Genomic DNA, 18,112 nt, shown 5'->3' on the forward strand with positions numbered 1-18,112 from the left:
ATTGTCTCGAACGGTGACCCAAACGACTTGTGTGCGGAAATGGTTGATCATTTTCATGATATTCAAAGTGAGTCATTTAGGTTGTTACAGACGGAATATCAACACTACTAGGACATGCTCGAAACTAAAATTACCGAAATGAAAGCACTCGATCCTTCCGAGAAAAAATACCACTTGAACGTTTACAAGAGGAGTTCATGCGATATTTAAAACAAATCCCTGTTTTATCGTTCAATGGCGGTCGGTATGACTTGAACTGTCTCAAAGAGTACTTGATGGGTTTACTCGTTGATGAAAATCTGAGTGTATTGAAGCGGGGTAACAACTTCCTCTCTTTGACAACCAACAGACTTAAATTTTTGGATATTGTGAATTACTTGGCACCTGGGTTCTCGTACGATGCTTATTTGAAAGCCTTCAAATGTAGCGCCGCTAAAGGTCATTTTCCGTATGAGTTTCTGACTAGTTTGGAAAAGTTGGATTATACTAGTCTACCTAGCCACGATGAGTTTTACAGCTCGCTAAAAGGTCGTAATATATCCACAGCCGAATATGAAAACTGTTTGAAGGTTTGGAACGACAACAAAATGACGTCTTTACGTGATTATCTCAAATGGTACAACGCAATCGATACTCATTACTTCATTGAGGGGTTAGAAAAACAATTTCAATCTTTCAAAAGTCAATTCAGTGTGGACATATTCAAAGAAGCTGTCTCCCTACCCGGGGTTGTATCGAGGCATCTTTTCAATAGCATCCCACGTGATTTCACCTTGTTCAATGATAAACACCAAGACCTGGTTTCGCTATTCAGAGACAATTTAGTGGGTGGACCGTCAGTCATTTTTCATCGATATCAAAAACAGGGTGAAACTCGAATCAAAGAATTTTTTTATAAGGAAAACGCTCAGATTACCCAACATGTAACAGGGCTGGACAGCAATTCGTTAGACCTTTTTGCTTTGAGTGAACCTAGTCCAACCGGTTTCCCGGTGCATTGGCAACCACTCGATGTTGAGTGTACTAAATTCAAACCGGCAAAGACCGCACCGAAATGGGGGGAGACTGCAGCTCAATGGCTAAACTGGTATTCGTATACCCACAATGTACATGTCCACCATGCTTTTAATGGACCTGAAATCCGCGTAGGAGCTCGTAATTACCCTGCTGATGGGTTCTATCGTAATTCAGCTGGTCAAGGGGTAATCTTGTCTTTTCTGGGATGTCATTTTCATGCACATCAGTGTAGATTTGGTTGTGATGACTTGGAACGTCGAGAACGGACTAAACGTGTTCATGATTATTACAAAAGCCTCAATTATCAAGTCATATGTAAATGGGAATGCGACTGGCGCACGGAGAAACAGGAAAATCCTGATATTGTGCGATATCTTAATGGTATTCAACCACAATTGACTCGAACCAAGTCTGTCACTGCACAAAAATTGATGGAGATGGTAATGACTGGTACATTCTTTGGGTGTTTATCAGTCGATATTTTTACGCCAAAACATTTGCAAAGGAAGTTTGTTGAACTATGTCCGATATTCAAAAATACGATGGTGTCTCGCGAGCATTTGTCAGGGCACATGAAACAGTTTGCCATTGATCGTAAATTGCTCCCCAAACCCACGCGCATGTTAGTTGCTTCATACTGGGGTAAGAAAATCTTGTTGACCTCCGACTTGATCAAGTGGTATGTAGAACACGGATTGATTATATCCAAAATTCATGAGGCGGTCGAATTCACAAAAAAGACCTGTTTTGACAACTTTGCGAAAAATGTCTCAGACTGTCGACGAGCTGGGGACCGCGACCCTAGCCTAGAGATCATTGCCCTGACACAAAAATTAGCCGGAAATAGCAGCTATGGCCGCGTCTTGATGAACCCACGTAAATTCAAACGAACCTCCTACTGTGATAAAAGCGAATTAGGCGCCAATGTGAAGGATCGTTTTTTTGTGAAATGTGACGAATTGAACGCTGATCTATTTGAAATAACGAAGCGACCTAAAACGATCAAGTGGGGTAACTGTATTCAAGTGGGATTCTGGGTGTATAACAATGCTAAGCTCAAGATGTTGTCGTTTTTTTATGACTGCTTGTGTAAATATTTCCGTGACGAGTGCTTCATGCTATTAATGATGGACACAGACTCCCTCTATCTCTCGCATTCAGCCTCATTCGATGATATTCTTATCCCCGAGAAAAGGGATGAATTTTATCTTGAATATGAGAACTGGTTTCCACGCTATTTTCGTGACAAACACCGAGCTGAGTTTTTGGCTGACCCGGTTTCTTTTGATCGCTCGAGGCAGTGTTGCAAAGACACGTATGCGTATTACCTTCGGCAACCGGGTTTGATGAAAGTGGAGTATGAAGGCGGTACATCCTTCTGCGGGCTCCAATCCAAAAATTACTTTTGCGATGGTCCAAAGAAAAAATTGGCTTCCAAAGGTCTCCAGAAATCCAACCCAATCGATTTCGAAACTTTTCTGGGTGTCTTGACGTCTAAAGAATCTGTCGGGGGAGTGAACAAGGGGTTTCGGTCCCGAGATGGGGGTGTCTATACGTACAAACAACAGCGTAAAACATTTTCCTATTTCTATGCCAAACGTCGAGTGCTCGAGGATGGTGTGTCAACCCTGCCATTGAATGTGTAATTGTATATTTTGTGTGTTATTGCATTTTATTTGTATATTCTGTGTGTGTGTGTTTGATTTTATTTTGATTTACTTATTTATTACTTGTTTATATGTTTGATTGACTTGTGTGTGGTAACGTGTCATTTGTTTTCCAGATGGATAACACTATCTAAAGTCTGTTATGTCATTAGATTTACATAGTTTAGATATAGATGATTACATTGGAGCAGGAATTACCACAGTTCATGATTCTTGACTCTACCAACAACTCACCACACCGACGATACCCGATTGATACAAAGCAGACAACTAGAACTTGTGCTCCATGGTGAGGTCTATAGTTGTTATAGTAACACTGTTAGATTTTAAAGCGTTATGAATCCTCTCGTATTATGAACCCTCTTATGCGATTTATTATTTTATAGATTGGGATCAGCTGCTCGACGACCTGAAGCATTCGTAACACTACAACTTCCACCGATGATGAGGGACAGATGAAGATTTCATAACCCGTGGAAAATTGTTAAATCGAACTCTACTGGGTTTATATATTCCACTAGAACAAGATGACTACAACAGTGGCTATTCCCAACCTTGTTGATATATAAACACATGCACTTTATCGAGTTTTCAATAAACAACAAACGATGGAATTGATCCACCCATTCGCGTGTATTGTGAGTGGTCCTTCGAGAAGTTGGAAGACTACTTTTGTTGCAAAGCTGATTAGGCATGCGACATCCATGATTAAACCAAGTGTTTCCAGGGTCGTATATTGTTACAATAATTATCAGGAGGTTTTCAAGACGATGCATAACGTAGAATTCCACGCAGGTCTAGATATTTTAGAAGAGTTGAAGGTTTGCTCTGAAGACACTTTGATTATAGTGGATGATTTCATGACTGAGACGGCGAAAATTGCAGACTACTTTACAAGATTTTCTCATCATTCAGCCAAGTCAATTTGCTACATCACGCAGAACCTGTATCACAAGGGTGAAGGAGCACGTGACTTCAGTCTTTCAAGCTCGTATATGGTGATTTTCAAGAATCCGCGCGACCAACAGCAGATCAGTTTTCTTGGTCGACAAATGTACCCAAACTTCAGATTTTTAACAGAGGCTTATCGTGACGCTGCTAGACAACCTCATAGTTATTTATTCCTTGATCTCACGCAAGAAGCACCTGAAAATCGACGTGTTATGACCAATATATTTCCTGGTGAAACCATGGTGGTTTATAGCCCGATGGTATAAATAGCCAAGCGCGGAGACGATTTTAAATTCAAAATGACCAAGGTACCAGCTCGGACACGGCGGCATATACCCACATTAGAGTTCCTACATAAAAGTAAACCCGAGATACGCAAGCAAATTATATCGGGAGCCAGCAAAGAATTGATCGAGTGTATATGTGATTGTACAAAGAACATTTTAAACGGCAACATCCCTCTTTCAAAGTATAAAAGAAAGCGACTAGCAGCTCATAAATGTAGTTTACGTCGACTTGTCAGGAAAGACATCCCTATTCGACATAAAAAACGTATGGTTAATCAGAATGGGGGTATGTTTATGACTCTATTATCAAGCATCCTACCCGTCGTCACTGGTTTACTCGGTAATCTTTTCAAAAAATGACTTCTTTTAAAAAAATCTTCATAAATCCGAATCCGATCAACGAGGTTGAAGTTCAGAAATTGGATTTGGATATCGACAAATGTATGAGCGACATATTACAGATGAACATACCCCAAGAACGAAAATTAGCCTTATATAACGACGCACTAAATCGTTATCAAACAAAACACGACACATTGAATCAACCGATGAAAATCGATATATCAGAACAAAGGAATCTATTTTCGGCTAGTGAGTTGGACGCACTGCGACGCCTGATCAAGGGTGAACCATCAAGGATTCCTAAACCCCACTCACCGAGTAGCCAACGAAGCAAAGTAAAGACTCAACATGCCAAGACGAAAAGTGGTCGTACACCCAAGACCCTGAGACGATACGGATGGGAGCCATACTAAGTATTTCACACCAGGGCTACCTGGTAGTTACCGCGGTGCATACGTATTCTCTAGAGGGCGGAATAGAACCAAAGTCAAGGAGTTTCTTTCGAGCAAGGACGCGTACACAAAACATTTTCCCTATCGGAAGAAATTTAAGAGACCTAGAGTGATTACGTCGGGTCTTGGTGTTCAGTATCAAACCGATCTCATGCATATGCAAAATCTTTCAAAAGAAAACGATAATTTTAAATATGTGTTGGTGACGATCGATTGTTTCAGCCGATTTTTATATCTGTATCCGCTCAAGAACAAAACCTCGCAAGGTATTATTCGCGGATTCAAGGAAATATTTAAGGATCGTATACCTCATGTTATTCAAAGTGATCAAGGTTCTGAGTTTACTAATCGTGCGTTTCAGACTTTCTTAAAAGAGAACAATGTGCGACATTTTCATACAAATAGCGAACTGAAAGCATCGATATGCGAGCGTGTTATTCGTACTCTGAAGCAAGTGTTATACCGGTATTTCACGCATAATAAGACTTTGAATTATGTCAATGTCCTGTCTGAGATATGCCAGGGGTATAACACTACTTTTCACGTGGCGGCTATAGGGTGTCCTCCGGCGGATGTTAATTATTCGAATCAAGAACAAATTTTTCATAGGTTATACGGTGACATGACCCCTAAAAAACCCAAACTAACTATCGGCACACCCGTCAGGATTTCGAAATCGCGTGGTAATTTTGTAAAAAGTGCCTTGGCGAGTTGGACCGAAGAAATCTTTTTCGTATCTCAATGTCGTAAAGGTGACCCTCCTACTTATCAATTGAAAGACTACCATGGTGAAGTTATAGACGGTCGCTTTCAGCGTGAAGAGTTACAACCAATAACTAAAAATAATAATATTTACAATATCGAAAAAATCCTGTCTACTCGCAGGAAAGGAAAGAAAACGCAATATCTTGTAAAATGGTTGGGTTATCCGTCTAAATTTAATTCTTGGGTCTCGGATTTGTATAAATAGACTCTGAAAATGTTGTTCAACCAAACTATGGATTCTGATTCCGTCTCATCTCGCATGGGTCAAGTCTCGAACAGTCTGAAAAACCAGATTGTGTTTATTGTACAGATTTGTATGTTAGTGTGTGTAATCGTGTTTTCATTATATCAAATTTCTGTCGGGGTGGATCGTGAGATATATTTAACGCTACTGTCTTCTTCACTTGGGTATTTATTACCGAATCCATCACCTCATCGTATATGTTGAAAGAAACAATAAAATGTTGTTGACTCTACCTTCGAACGCGAGTTTGGATAAATTTCCGAATACTAGCACAGATTTTCAAACGGAACTTTACAAAGAATTAGAAATGAATCGCCATGAGCTAGGATTATGTGAGCTGACCTTCCCACATGATTTCCAACCGCGAATTGAAGTGACAGCGAAAAGTATACGTTTTGGATTTGTCGATACAAATGGATACACCGAACGGTATTATATTCCCGAAGGCTCGTATTACAGCATCGGTGAAATGTTAGAATCGTACGAGAAATATTACATGGGCGACATTTTCATTTTACAAGGATTCGGAGACTTTAGAATCACATTCAGAAGATTAGTCACGAGTAAAAAAAGACCCAAGCGGGGTGTACCCATAAATACCGATACCGCAGACTCTAGCGCCAGACACGTACCCCGTACCACACATGATTCACCCGAACCTTACGGACTGATACCACTTGGTTCTGTGTTGGATACAATAACATTTAGACGCGTTGTATCTCGTCGCCGCGGAGTGGTAGAATTTATATTTACACCTGCGGTAAAGCTGGAACGGATTGATAAGGTTTATGTGTATTGTGATCTGATACAACCAAGACCACACGGTAACAAACTACAACAACTTTTACGGGTGGTTACTGTAACCGCTAAACCGAATGAAAACCAAATCAACATATTCCCAAAACCATACTTCTTTGCTTTAGCGAGAAACAATTTTAGAACAATACGAATTTATCTACGTGATGCAGCTGGCAACCCTATTAAATTTCGAAAAGCACCAGTGACAGTAACCCTACGCTTCCGTCGCAGAGCTGTTGATTCAATATGAGTTACATCACGTTGTCTGACACCAAAGGTGAATTCTCGGTGGTGTTGCCGAATGAAATTATTTGTAATGAGCTTGCGTTGATGGATATGAGTTTTGTCAGTGAATCTCGTGATCGAATTATAATCAATCATGATCAAGCACTCTGGAAGCTACATAACGAAAAAGGTCGAATAGTAGATGCGTACCTAACACCACTTGGGAATTACGCAAACAACCTCGAGTTGACCCGGAGAATATTATCTGAAAGTTTCAAACACTGTTTCGCCGAAAGAATCAACGATGAACTTTTCCGAATTCGTTACCCGAAACATATCACACTCCACCCCACGGATATATTCACGAATTATTTCAGTGTAGTTGATCAAGTGTCGACACCAGTATGTAATGTCACATCGATCAAATCTAAACCAACTCAACCCCACCTCAGATATTTATTTGTGTATATCAATGCACTACGACATCATCCGGTGGGTGATTACATGAGTCAATTGCTTCGTGTGATCCAAGTAAATAACGAGACGTGTATGAGACAAGAAGTTGTATATGAAAAACCGTTTTATTTCCCAGTGTCGATTAACCACATCCGCGATATAAAAATCACCATCCGGGACCAATACGGTCAGTTAGTACATGATATAGAGACCACATTGACACTCCACGCACGATGAAAATAGTGACGTTAACCACCTCTATGCTTGGTGTTGATTTTGAACACAGACTACTCACCATCAATAACATTCCGACGAGATATTGCGAATTAGCCCTCATGGAGATCGATTTCACTTTAACCGAACCGGCGATTGGTCAATATTTGTTTGTGTATTGCGATATTATTCGCCCTCACTTACTTGGAGATACGTTAGCGCATTTATTACGAGTTATACCGCTGACACCTGGCGATGTCGCGCATAATTGGATAGCGACAAATCCGTATTATTTCCCTGTTTCAAAAGATGTTGTAGATTCTGTATGTCTTTACCTCAGGGATGAGTTTGGTGAACCTATAAATATAATAAGTCGTTCATTGCAAGCTACATTTAACATTAGGAAGCGATTATGAAAGTTGTTTTCACGTGTGATCATCATTCTGTCCATCGTCATTATAACCAGACAGGTGATGGTTATGGATATTTTAGTGGTGGAGTTCAAGCCGGTTCCGGTATCGGGAGTTTGTTTAAATCACTTGGTCGTTTAGTGACACCTATTGCGAAATACGCTGGCGGTCAATTGTTACGGACTGGAGGTGAAATAGCGAGAGATCTATTACGGGGTTACTCGATCAAGTCTAGTGTTGTCAAGAGAAGTAAACAAGCCGGCGGTCGAGTGATTGATAAAATTTTAACCCCAAAAGCTATAAAAAGGAAAAAAAACAAAGTCAAAGAACACTTCATCCAAACGTCGTCGTAAACAACAGGATATATTCGACTAAGAACTATGTTGATGCACGCGGGTTCCAGAGAATGCCATAACTCGGGATTAAACATATTTAGTATACCCCACACACAAACCAGTATTGAGGAATCGCAATATGTCGTCGTCAAACCCCATAGTTTAGGTAATGTCATGGAAGTACAATTACCAAGGACGGATCGATATATGGATCTACAAAACACATTCTTGAGATTACGTCTGAAGCTCACTAAACGCGATGGAACTGATTTAGCAAACGATACACAAGTGGGTCTGGTCAATAACATGTTGGATTCTCTTTTCAAACAAATTGATGTAACTATTTCAAATGAGGTTATCACAAATTCGGATAATTGTCATGCGTACAAAGCTTATATCTCCCGGTTGTTGAATGATACTCACGGTGCCTCGGAGAGTTTTGTGCAAGGACAAGGTTTTTATAAAGATGTCGCTGGCTCTATGGATGCTCTTGGTGCAGCGAATACTGGATATGTTAAACGAAAAGACCTTACAAAAAACAGCACCCCGCTAGAGTTGATCGGAAAAATTCGAATGGGTCTTTTTGAACAGTCTAGATGTATGTTGGATAATGTCGACATGAAATTAAAATTTACACGTAACGAAGATAATTTTTGTCTGCTTGGTGATGCGGAAGATGTACAAATTGTTTTACTCGAAATGGAGGTGTATGTCAAACAGATGAAGATCGCTGAAAGTGTAAGCTTAGCACACAAGTCTGTATTACAGAAGAATACTGCCAAGTACCCCTGGATACGCTTACAAATGTCGACTCATACATTCGCCGCGGGTTTGTCGAAAATTGATAGAGAGTTAGTTAGCGGTACCATGCCAAAGAAGATCGTAATTGGTTTAGTTGAGACCACGACATTTAACGGTGTTCGAGCCAAAAATCCATTCAACTTTAAACACTTTGATGTTCAAAATCTTTCGTTAAGTGTGGACGGGCGACAAATTAACGGCCGCGAATTTCATTTCGATTTTGATAAACACGGCGGACTGGAAGGTTATATGACACTATTCTCCCAGACAGGTCGCTGGGAATCCGAGGCACCTTTAAATATTTCACGCAAAGATTATGTCAACGGATACACTCTTTTTGTGTTTGATTTGACACCCGATAATAGTTTGGGATGTTATCAACTTCATAAGACAGGAACTGTGCATCTGGTTTTGACTACGTCGAAGCCTTTACCAACCTCCGTAACCTTGTTATGTTTGAAGGAGTTTCAACATCTTCTACAGCTGAATCAAAAAAGACAAGTCGTCGAAATATGAATACGTCTGAGATCAATGATATTCTCTATAACCACCCTGACACACAAAGTCTATATCTAGGCACTTATCCAGTAGACCAGTTACCAAAGAAACCAACTAACGGGAAATTCGCTATCACCATTAATTACGACGAATCGAGTTTGCCTGGATCTCACTGGGTGTCTATATACAGAGATGAGGATACTCATTTTCATGATTCACTAGGTTTCGGACCACTAAAACCTCAGATATTCCAATTCCTGGAGCCAGATGAATTTTCTGTGACTGGGAAACAGTTACAGAGTAAAACTTCGGATGTGTGTGGAGATCATGCTATCGCATTCTTGATAACAAGAGCTCAAGGGTTTTCAACCGAGGAATACTTGGATAGTTTTGGCGATGATAAAAAAGTGAATGATACGATTGTACGTGCTTTTGTGAAGAGTTTGATTTCAGAGTAATAAACGAATGTGTAAATGTGTATACTTGTGATTCTTGTTGTGGTTGTGAACAGCAGACTATTTCGTAGGCGGGAAACAGCGAATAATCCGAAAGTATTATTCAGGTAGCAATCAATAGCGAGGAAAGAGAACACGATCGGTCATTTGACACGACTAAACTACGACATCATATATCATAATTTACGATCAAACTATTTCGCGCTGAATGGAATAGTGTAATATTCGATAGTAGCGGCTGGACGTGAAACAATTCAGCGCGCAGGTCATTCGAAATATAGGTCGCGCTGCTTAATCCCCACAACAAGCCGCGTTTCCGTTTGTGCGGTTATTGTTGGTGACTCGTACATATTCAACACCGCGCGAGAGATGCCTGAAAGTGCGAATCACGACCGCACCCATAAGAACACATGGCGAGTCACCACAGATCCCGTAAGAATACATGACAGACACATTTATCGTCGTTAGCATGTCGCCGCACGTATACCAAAAAACATTAGCATGTCACCACGAGTTTTCACGTTAGCATGGGACCGCCGCCTATACCCGAAAACGTTAGCATGCCACCACGAGTTTCGCGTTATCATGCGACCGCACCCATAAGACGAAAACGTTAGCATGCCACCCCGGCCATAAGACGAAAACGTTAGCATGCCACCCCCGCCATAAGATGAAAACGTTAGCATGCCACCCCCGCCATAAGATGAAAACGTTAGCATGCGACCCCCGCCATAAGATGAAAACGTTAGCATGCCACCCCCGCCATAAGATGAAAACGTTAGCATGCCACCCCCGCCATAAGATGAAAACGTTAGCATGCGACCCCCGCCATAAGATGAAAACGTTAGCATGCGACCCCCGGTTTCGCGTTAGCATGCGACCCCGCCCATAAGCCACAACGCCAATGTGCCAGCGATCTACTATACTACTCACGGGCGTCTCATGTAAACTTCGCCGCAAAGTTGGGGTACATCAGAGGTGTAACGGCGTCACAAGTCATTCTCACTTTCATAGTTTTGACTCCTCGAGTAAGTCGGGTCATTTAGTCATGCCTAAGTCAGTGAGTACGATTAGAGGGTCGAGTGATCGTGCTGTGAATAGAGTTTTTGCACACTTTTTCAACTCTGATCGAGTGACATATAGAATGGCTCGCATTCATAATATTTTAATTTTTCTCAATCGTAACAGTTTCTGGCCTTATTTTCCAAGTCCCAGGACTGATGGACGAATTACCAATTGTGGTGACTTCACTATTAGAAGTTAAAATGACATGTCTGTCTTGGCCGTCCTCTCGTCTCGAGTCATGCACAAAGACTCGAGTAGCCTACAAGTCGAGACAATACATAAATTGATTCGAGTCGAGTCATTTTTCCCATTTGAAAAAGTGACTTAAGTCCCAAAAAAATCGTGACTCACGCCGAGTCATTACAACCCCGGGGTAGGCCTACATAAGTTATATGTTCGGCTTCATCCAGGTGGGTCTGCTAATTAGGGAATCGCGTTTTCGAGATGTAGGGAAGACCGGGGTTAGTTGTGAAGATTTTGTCCATTTCTGGCCTCACGGCTTTTCTACTCGGCTTGCGCAAATGATTTTGTTACACTGTCTACACTAATCACCCACTTACTTTTACAAAGTGGAATGGAACTAACGTGGATATAAGGGAGATTTATTTATTACTGATGACACCAGTGGAATGGAAAACATGGATTGTTCTCGATGATAATCCAATTGGACTATGGGGATTTCCAACCATTTTACGACCGAAATTCCGATATGACACAATTTTTCGCAACCCACTTGGTGATTACTAAAAATGCGCGCACCTTCACCCAGACGTAGGCCTACTGTAGAGGAAACCGGCGACTACGTGCGCACTGCACAGTAATGTTACCACTCTCTTGAAACAAATAGGCTATACTCATTTATTCAATTCATACACAACGCATCACCAGTAAGAGGGCTGCAGTTGCATCTTGGTGACAAGCTTGTCTCTGCGTGCGGGTGGCGGGACAGCATAGTGTGGTATGATCCACAGCTACAACTACAACACCAAACGATTGGACATTGCTTTTTCGGCTATGGTAATTGAGTAGAAATTTACCACGTTTATTACTACTACTATACTTCTACTTGATAGGCTATACCGACGATGAATACGCCTACTTGAAACCTCTGCTTACAACTACTGAAAAGCCTAAATTGCTGTCCATAGTTTCAAGACTTTTTTTACATTTGAGCGGCCTGAGGCAGACTTGGACTACTAGGAAGTTTCTGAATTAAAGCTAAACAGTTTTTAGAATTATAGTATCGCTAGAAAAGCTATACACATTTTTTTCAAATTAGACTATATTTAGAATTATTAGAGCTGCATAGCGTTTTCCAAATTAGATTAGAATTAGAGCTACACAGTTTTCTTCCAAATAAGATTAGAATTAAAATTACTGAATTCGCAAAAACTTGGAAATTGAATGAATTTGTGAATGAGAAATGATTACAGCATAATTTCAGTTCATATCAAACTATACAGTGCATTCCCGTGACCATGAGAATAGTTAAAAGCTGTATTTCAAGCTTTGCTCGTTTTGCACTATACTAGGGGTAATCAACTCATCAACCCGCAGCTGGCGATCTGACTTTTTGGAAGATTATCGGGCCACGTATGACCTATCGATCTCGCTTTCCATGACATGCCGCCCTATTTCTTGTCGCATTCTTCTTCTATACTATCTTCTCTACTTTCATTCAGTGTGCATGCCTCCTCTTTACATCGCCTAGGCCAAGGTGGGTGTCAGATTCCATAGACTACTCCTTGTCGCTTCGACATCTTCCTGTCTTTTCATTGTATCGCATTTTTGTGTTGTATTGAACTGATAAAATTGCTAATAAACCAATGATGATGATGATGATGATGATTCATTTTGTTTGCCAATTGTGTTAGATTATTATGCAATAATAATGCTGCTCAATTCCTGTTAGAGCGGGAAACCCTATAACTGCATTTCCTGTCAACTTTCGACACCATGTTGGTACCAGGGTCTTTACCACGGGAAGGAACTCACCAAAGCGGTACGGCATCATCACATTCCTCGTAGCATTATTTGGAATAAGTCGTAATGCATGGTGTGTTTAGATGCAGAATAAGCCGCTCGAAAAATCCATCGTGACATCTATCCACCTTGGGAATCATTGGATTTTTCTGGTAATCCATTTTCTTGATAAAATTTCTGTTGTATGCTGGACCAGTCATACCTCGCTTTGCGTTTTTGTTAAGGCCAGCGACATAGAAGCAAAGCTTCTTTATGTTTACGATTCCCTTGGCAATGAAGAAGTTACACAGAAACTTTGTTGCAACACTGGAAGTGAGATTATTGAAAAGGTAAAATTAAAAAAATAATTTCATTGCTCGGTTTATCGAAAATTAGAGGGTACTGGACTCATCACAAGCCCGAGCCCGAGAGTTCCGTGGATTGGACCGTAATATGCTTTCCACACGATGCCCAAACAGACACTTTTAACTGTGGAGTCCTGGTGCTGAAGGTATGAATTTCATTCATATATATATATGAAAATATGATTTTTTCCGTGCCAAACGTGAATAGTAATAGTATATTACATTTTCACGATGTTTTTTGGAATACCTATCTGCAAGGTCCCGCCAAAAAGGCCTACTTGGAAATTATACATTGAATACCCCTAATAATGATGCTGCGGCGGCCCGCGGCGTCATTAAAAACTAGGAAATTGACCCGCAAGCACGTTTGAGCTGGAGACCTCGGGCTTAAAACATGTTTCAATCAACGTGTTTTGAAACACCGTTTGTTGTAAATGCGAGCCTAGTTACATCAATTCTATTCAAACTCCCAGCGACTGATTTATCATTTTGCATTGTCTGCGATGAGGCTTCTTTCAGTTTAGAGAACAGTCACCTCTGATCGAATACCAAGAGCATATGACGCCTCGACCAAATCTACTTTTCTAAATTACTTGAGTTCTTTTGAGACCTATCACGTTCTTGGAAATCGATACCTATACCTGTAATTGATTAGAAATTTAAGATATTACTGGCACTGCTACTGCAGTAGCAACGATAACTATACGTCAGCCACCTCTGATTACTCGTATGAAAACATTTGGTTGGTGTTCCTATAGTTTGCGGAAAAGTTCTTGTTGGGTGAGGCCACCGATTTTCCGGCAAGCACTGATTGCAAACGCTATCGCGAGACCATTGGAAACATGTTGCTCGAACGAACAGGTATAAATGTTAGCTGTTATTTAGTGGTAAAATATCATATTGCTTCTTTTACATATAGATGAGAAAGTTCTACTCGAAAGTCGAAATGGGTAAGTAGAATGCTTGCTGACTCTCGAATCAGAAATTAACTTATTGTTCCAAGCGAGATAGCGTAATGTTGATCGAGTTCGACATTATGACGCAACAATTCTGTCTGGATTGAAGCTCAGTAAAAAGAGCCAGACAGCATAGTTGCGTCACAAGGTCAAGCTCGATCACCATGCAAAATTCGAGGCTGATTTTGGGGTGTTCAAGGAACATGATCAGAATGAAATATATATTTTCGTAATCAGCACAGCAGCAGCTTTCAATTGATGCCCATTTTATCAAATTTAGCGATCGGTAAGCCGGTCAAAATTGGTCGTAAAATTGCCCTTGGACAAATGGAAAGTGTGTCGTCAGCCAAATGCAGTGGGCCGTTCAATCTCGCTGTGACAACACCACGCTATGTTGGCTTTTATCAAAATACGAAAATGACTCGAGCTTGACTCGACTTGGACTCGAATCATTGCGCATGACTCGCACCAAGTTATATGACTCGAATCTCAACGGCATTGACCGACAATTCATTGTAATTCAAATGAATAGTGAAGCAACCAGCACACTGTTGGTATTTCGCCTTGGTACTGGCACTTGAAAATGCGAGCAGAAACTGTTGAAAGTGAGGAAAATTAGTATATTTTAAGTGCGCACCAGAGTTGGATCAATTGTAATTTGTAATTGTAATTGAATGTAATTAATTACATTTTTCAATGTAATTGTAATGTAATTGTAATTGAAGCATTTTTATTTTGTGTAATTGTAATTGTAATTGTAATTTGACAAAAATTTTGCTCAATTACAATTTCAATTACATTAAATTGCTATTGAGACCTGACAAGCACATATAAAATAATTGACCTATAATGCATTCTCTTTAAATGTCGACAAGGAATTTGGTGGATCCATTCGCGGAAGCCCTTGACTGCGCCCTTGCGGGCGTAGTTTTTTTCTATTTTTACCGCTATGCTGGCCTAGGCTGCCATTGTATACAATTTTTAGATTACTAACCAACGGATGTATTCGCAACACGTGACTCACGATTGAATACGCCGAGAAGCGAACTGTTGAGCCGGCTAAAAGCAGCAGAATTGATATTCCCATAGCTGGCGATCCAAGCGTCGAAATTTGATATGTATGGTCCTAATCGAAAGCTAGTGTCGCACTGATTCCGCAATAAAAGTATATTTCCAGGCAATGGTATCATCCCAAAATAGCAGGGTTGTAACCAAGTCACATGGTTCCGAGTCACGAGTCAATCTGACTTTTGTGGTTTTGACTCGAGTCGAGTCGAGTCATTTTCAATTCATCACCGACTCGAGTCCGAGTCCAAGTCACCGTTTTAAGGGTCAAGTCCGAGTCATAGTGTTATGACTCGAGTCGAGTCCAAGTCACAGTATTGAAGTCATATGTTCAACTTATGTTTTCAATCCGGCTTGGGTGATATCGAATTCCTTGCTTGCCAAACATGCTTATTTTGTCCCTATCATAGTCTTGGCACAAGTTTATTTAGTTAGGCAGATAACAGACAGTTTCTGGCCTCATATACCGATGCTACAGATAGACGAGACAGGCCGCCAATACGATAACGTTACTAATCTTAGAACTTTAAATCAAATATATGTCTTGTCAGTCTGATATATCACAAATAAAAGCATTCAGTTTTTATTACGAGCACATCGACGACCGCTCACAAATAGCTTATAGAGAATTAACGAATTCACGTCTACATACTATCTGATAGAAGACCTACGAATTCACGTCTAGCTAGATACAAGCTGGTAAAGAATCAACAGATAAATGCTTATGTAGAGGTACAGCTTTGCTTTCACATCATATCAGGTGGTTGACCAGAAAAAAGGTCAACTTTCCTGCTCAGCTGCCGAAATAGTCGCCGGAGCGTTACTTTAGTGCTGAGTTACTGTTGTCTTAGTCTAATTTGCCCTAAATTTACCAAAAAAATTCTCAAAGCTACTTCTTAAAATTGTTAGATTATCTAAAAGAACTTAAATTTGGCTTAATTCCAACCAGTAGAAAGCAATGCTAAGAGAAAATATTTTGGATTAATTACAAATAGAGACTTTCGAAATATACCGGCTACCTCATGATATTGTTAGATTGTGTAAAAATATGATTCATAGAAAATTTGGCTCAATTCCAACTAGAAGAAGCGGAGTTATTAGAGTGGAATATTTTGGATATGAAAAAGTAGTCGACTTACTGCTAGTATGTAATTATATTATATGAAATCATTTCTCACTAAAAATACTCCATGTATTTTCAAATCCAAACTTTTCTCCTCTCATTTCATTGATTCCACTTTTTCAAATTAGGCCAGATTCAGTGTTCTTTTTATGCAACGTAGCAATTTTATCAAGTAGCCACCCAGTAGAACAAAAAAGAAGGTATTTTTGATCGGCCCTATTGTACAAATATCACACAACATTCGCCATTCATTATTATCACGTGCACAATGCACATACCTAACAAAACGTCAAATGGACGGAGGGTATTGTGTGTTTTCACAGACAGCAGATCAAATCAATGAGTTACACTTGAAAAATACTAAAGTGAAAAGGAGATTCTCATATATGTTGAGGCGGCATGGCCTTAGAATAATCCACATCCACTGGATACACGTTCCTCTGGTGCGTTAGATGCAGGAATTGAAAAGCAAGTTTGAACCACACTGAAGAACATTAGATACTCTTACTCATCCATTCTAGTCGGCCAAAAATGCAAAGAATCATCGCCTTCATATCTACACATGAGCTTATCAGTCTCTTCCAAGTAGGCTACTTGACCATCTGAGTCATTTCTTTGGCTCTAATTGGACGTTGCTTCGGTTGTTTGCTTGTATAATTGAAATGTCTTGAGTACTTTGTTGGCGGAGGATCTATTACCTCTTCATCACTGGATGATTTTGTACAATGCATTGCTCTTTGCTACTATGTCCCATTGTCTTTTGTTTTTACGGCGGCGCACATCTGATATCAGACGAGTGCAACGAAAGCAGTGGTGACAAATAGCGATGTCGACAGAATTCGTCACATGCGTTGATCTAACCATTGTGATTCGCAACTTTCTTCACCTTCAAGTCACATAAAATAAGCCGAGTCAATGACTTGAATCGAGTCATGCGTAATGACTCGAGTACAAGTCGAGTCAATCCAAATATTGACTCGAGTCGAGTCGAGTCATTTTCCCATTTCAAGAAAATGACTCGAGTCAAGTCGAGTCACAAAAAAATCGTGACTCGAGTCTGACTCGAGTCGAGTCATGACTCGAGTCATTACAACCCTGCAAAATAGTCGTGAAAGTCTGGGAATCGGCATTGTTCTGAACAATCGCTAGGCGTAATTGGTAATTCTTGTGGTCATGCTGCTGCAGCGCTCTCACTTTTCAGAACACTCGGCCTTAAACGGCTATTTTGGAGCAGTTACATTGCCCTGACGAGATTTTATTTTGTATTTTCGGAATTAGTATATCAATAGCTTACGATAAAGAACAAATGCATCAAATTTGGACGCATGGATCGCCAGCTTTAGGACCACAAAGTTTGCTGCTTTTAGCCGGCTCTGCAGTACGTTTGTCGGTGCATTCATCCGTGACTCACATCTTGGGCATCTATCCGTGGGTTGGCAATCTACAATACGATTTCAGATCACGATGCTGCATCGTTATTTCGTTTGGCTAACTAACCAGACCACTGGATATTTTATAACGTCTTATCTGACAAAGCACGGTTTTTTTTCACTCCTCATCCTAATTCCTACGTCCCTCGATAAAAATAATATTATTTCTTTAATTATATACTATATACCAGTGGTCGGGAACCTATGGCTGGCGAGCCATACATGGCTCT

General features: G+C 40.4%; 1 long non-coding RNA gene across 1 annotated transcript; it reads left to right on the forward strand.

Moving 5' to 3' along the window:
- Positions 1–2,259: 2,259 nt before the first annotated feature.
- Positions 2,260–3,298, forward strand: LOC145447281 (uncharacterized). The gene is made up of 2 exons (XR_013917514.1): positions 2,260–2,973; positions 3,071–3,298. It is a non-coding gene; the product is annotated as an uncharacterized LOC145447281 (long non-coding RNA).
- The last annotated feature ends 14,814 nt before the right edge of the window (positions 3,299–18,112 follow it).

The sequence above is a fragment of the Botryllus schlosseri genome, chromosome 1, assembly GCF_051294905.1.
Source record: "Botryllus schlosseri isolate E-star chromosome 1, Bs_hap1, whole genome shotgun sequence".
Classification (NCBI taxonomy): domain Eukaryota; kingdom Metazoa; phylum Chordata; class Ascidiacea; order Stolidobranchia; family Styelidae; genus Botryllus; species Botryllus schlosseri.